Source organism: Rhinopithecus roxellana, chromosome 12 (genome assembly GCF_007565055.1).
Source record: "Rhinopithecus roxellana isolate Shanxi Qingling chromosome 12, ASM756505v1, whole genome shotgun sequence".
NCBI lineage: Eukaryota > Metazoa > Chordata > Mammalia > Primates > Cercopithecidae > Rhinopithecus > Rhinopithecus roxellana.
In genome coordinates, this window is record NC_044560.1 from 121,118,041 (window position 1) to 121,122,356 (window position 4,316).

Below are 4,316 nucleotides of genomic sequence, written 5' to 3' on the forward strand. Positions count from 1 at the left end.
ACATTAAACACATTCACAACACTGTGCAACTACCAGCACTCTAGCTCCAAAGACATTTTCATCTCGGCCAGAAAGAGCCCACAGGCCTCACCACGCCCTCGCCCTTCCGCCTGCCCTGACAACCAGAATCTGCTTCCTGTCTCTAAGGATTTCCGGCACAGTCTTTAGACCTGACCAAAACTGACCTGCCTATATTTTGTTTGACTTACAGAAGGAGTTTTTTTTGAGAAAGATGCCAACATTTGTTTAAACCATAAAAATCTGGCAATCTGGTCTGCCGGGAAGAACCAGATGGTCTCCAAAGAGTGGGGCCACCTCTCCTGCTAGACTGGAGCAGAGGTGGGCAGGCGGTGAGGTCACAGCGGGGAGCCAGCCTCAGATTCAGCGTCTCACCCATCCCTAACTCATTGTTGCCGGACACTTGTCCTCTTTCAAGCCTTAAAAGTTTTTGTCTTTTTCTTTTTCTCCTTCCAACTTCACTTGGAAACACAGTGTTGGGCTGACTGTGAATCTGCACAGGCAGACATTTTTCCAAGTCGCCTTCTAACTCAAAAGCCTTTGGACCTACCTACGTCACATCCGCCTGCTGCTGATTCTCAACCAATCTGCCCCCACTCTCGGCCTCTGTCCCCTAAGGCCCTCACGGGCTGCGCAGGTCCCGCGGACCCACCGCTGCCTTCACTTCATCCTCGCTGCCGCGCTTGCCTTCTCACGCTTGCCTTCTGGAGCGCCCCCTAACGGGGCCTCTGGACTTCGCTTCCCGGGGACCCTCCGGCATCCCCAGCTTTTCCCTGCAGTCCCCACTGGGGGCGCCTGGCTCTATCCTATGCCTTAATTGCTGGTGGGCTCCAGCTCCCCTCCTGGGGCCTTCTCTCTCATCCTGCAAAGGAGGAGCTTCTTCTACCGAGCTCAGGATGGAGGGTGGGGTCTTGGCCCCGCAGTCAGCCCATTACTCTCGGAAGCCCCCCTGAGCCTTCTCTCAGGGGCAGATCGATCCTCTCGGACAACGGGATATGTAGAGATAGCTCTCTCGAGTGCCCCCACTTGTTGGGAGCCAGGGGCTCATTCCATGCAGTTTCCATCTCGGTCTCCACCTGCTGGAGGCACAATCACAGCTGTTTGTTGGTGCAAGAATTGCACAAGAAAGTGGGTGCCATTGAACACAGGGCATCAGTCAGGCTCAAGCCTACCCGGGCTGGCCCCACAGACATCCATCTCGTGTCCCTCAGTCCTCCAATTGAGTTTGTCCAAATAACTCATCTTCCCTTGTGCAAAAACAACAAAAAACATGCAAACTGCCTCCCCTCTGGGGTTCCCACTCTCCTCAGAGGGACCACCACCTTCCAAGGCCCCAGAAGGATTTTTGATTGCCCTGGGAACCCACCTCCCAACCCCTCTCAGTTCTCTTTTCTTCTCTGCACCATCAGCCCCAGGCTCTCTCCCCTTTTCTTGAAGGCTTGCAGCTGCCTCTAAGCAAACTCTGCCTCCAGCCCCTTCCCTCTGCCCCATCCCCATCCTGCAGCCAACAGGGTCCCTCTAAAATGCAGACACTGAAAAGACAAAGCCCAGCAGGGCAGCTCCATCGTGTCTTTTGTGGCCCTGGTGCCTCCACAGCTCCCAGCACTGGGATGGTGGAGGCTGGTGTCCTTAACTCACTGTGTCTCTGCCTAACTCCACACTGCCTCTCACCCTGGCCCCCTCCTGTGCCTAGAACAGTCTCCACTGCCACACTTGACCACACTCAGCATACAACAGGCCCTGCAGAGTGAAGGGATGACTCTGAGTGAGGGGAAGTCCCTGTGGAGATAACTGAGACACCGTTGTGGGCTGCAGTTTCCAGCCGGGGAAGCCTCCCTCAACCTCTGAGGGGAGGTGGGCCACCCTTGGAGGGCCACTCTCACACGCTCCACCTTAGCTGACAGAAGCAAGGACGTGGCCCAGGGTCCTGGAGCAGTTGTGGCAGCTGCCGCAACTCACGAAAGCCACCACGTGGTGTTCTTCGCCCAACTTGCCCAGTCCCAAGACCCTGCCTCAGCTGCAGGGAGACACAGCGCTGGCCCCTCTCTTCTCTTTAGGTTCACCCCAGCTGTGGAAGCCCCAGCACCTCAGCACGCCTCCCTCACCCTGTGCCTTCCTCTGCCAGCACCCCCCAAAGACCCCAACACCCCCATCATAATGTGCCCCAGTCTCCTGTCCTCCAGCTCTTGTCACAGGAGCTGTGAGCCCAGCCCTGGGCACTTAATGCTCTGGAAGACTGGAGTCTCACAGGTCACCTTTCTCCCTGGCAGCCAGGGTCTCTTGGGTCAGAGGAGGGCTAGACACTGCTAGGTTTTGAAGCTCTCAAAAAAAATTTTTTTAAGGGAGAAATATGTCCAGGGAGCTATAACTGTCACAGTATATTTTAAATGTATATGTTGAACAGATTAGCTTTTTAAACATTAACATACAGCGTGACACAGTTCTGCTATCCATGCTGTGATTGCAGGATTGCTTGGAAGCTGCACTGATGTGCAGCCCACCTGCTCATGGTGGGGGGGTCCTGTCCCAGGCCACACAGAGAGGCAACCAGCAATGCTCTGCTTGGAGATTCGGACAGAAAGCCAAGAAGGAGCTGAGAAGGGCCCAGCCAGTGGTTACGAGAGAGCAGGAGGTTCAGACCACAGCAAGGGCGGCACCGGAGTAGCCTCCAGCTCATCTTATTTGACTGGTGGTGTTATTAAAGCCTTTGAAATCCCTACCAGCTTTTAAAACTCAAGAGATTTCACACAGAAATCACGATCTGTGGGTTTTTTTGAGAAATCCAGACCTGGGACGCTGGGCTTACCAGTCTGCAAGACCCCACTTGACTGGAGCCAAGCAGCACCTGCCCCTGTAGAAAGAGCCCGCCCCTGCTGGCATGTACGGTTTAGAAACCTGGCTGAGAAAAACCGAGGATCAGAAGGTCTGAGGAAGGAAACAGAGGGGCAAGTGTGAGGGAGCTGGGCAGGGCCTCCTGACCACCATCAGGGCTGAGCGAGCTCAGTGTGGCACCACCGACAGCTTCTCACCAGGACTGTCAGACCACTTGGGAAAAAGACTTCACCATAAGTTGTGTGTTCATACCTTTTGATCCAGTAAAAGGAAACAGGTGGAGGAGGTGGGGTGGGGGCAGGGGACAAAAGAGTATACATTTTGTGAAAGAAAAAAACAGACACACAAAATGTTTTGTGGCATTTGGGTTTGTAAGTGAGAGAACTGAAAAATAGCATTTTATGTATAATGGAAAGCCTCTTTACTGCAGCAGAGTGAAAAGCAGGCTGGCTTTCAGTGTGACAGTCACTAATGTGGGGCTTTACAGCTCTTCGAACGTACAGGACACCCTTAAAAGCCAAGAAGCTTGCCTTTGCTTTGTTTACATCAGTGCATTATGATTTTGAGCCATTATATCTCTTCATAATTGCCACTGTTTTAGGGCTTAAAGTCTTAACTTATGTGTCAACCAGCTAAACCTTTTCAAGTGTCTGCGTGTGGTATGAGAATTCGTATTGTGTTCTCTGCTTTCAGAGTTCAAAGAAAAAAAAAATGCCCCGTCTTAAAACTTTTCCGCAGCTTCAAATACAGTTCCCAAGCCCAGGCTGATTGGAATTAATCAGTCCTCTCTTAAAAGGGCAAAAGCACAAGGCTCAGTCCTGGCTTTCCCAGCTCCTCTGGCCTGGCTGCTCCATGCACGTGTGACGTATGCTGGTGAAACCAAGCCCGCTTGAATGGGGGCTTCGCTACTGTGTGCTGCTGAACCTGGGCCTAGCGACTGGCAGGCTTTGGTGAATGTTCAAAAAATGACAATTCATTTCGTGTCCGCGAGAACACACCAGCTTTGAATATCATGCTGCTGTTCAAATGCACAATTTTGACAACTACCTAGCAATGTCCGAAGTCGTCATAATTGTTAGTGTCTTGCACATGATGTTCCTTATAACCATGTAATAAATACAGCGGGAAGTCTCCATGAATGCCTCAGTGTGGAAAATGCAAAGACTCCCGTGTGTGCGATCTTGGTGAATGCTTTGGTTTAAAGTATGTGTTTTGAAAAATCACTGCTTTGTTTGCAGCAATAAAGCTGACGGTAGAGTTTCCAACACAAAAGCCCGTGTGGTCGCGCCAGGAGTTCACGGCGTTCCAGGTGGCCCCGATCCCGCGTTGATGCCCAGGCACCTCGCCCGCCCTGTTTCACCAGTCCCCGTGACTCCAGCTCCAGCAGCACTGAGAGGCCGCCAACGCCAAGTGCGAGAGCGACGTGGGGACTGGCGCCCGGAAATGCGCGCGCGGCTCTCTGGGAA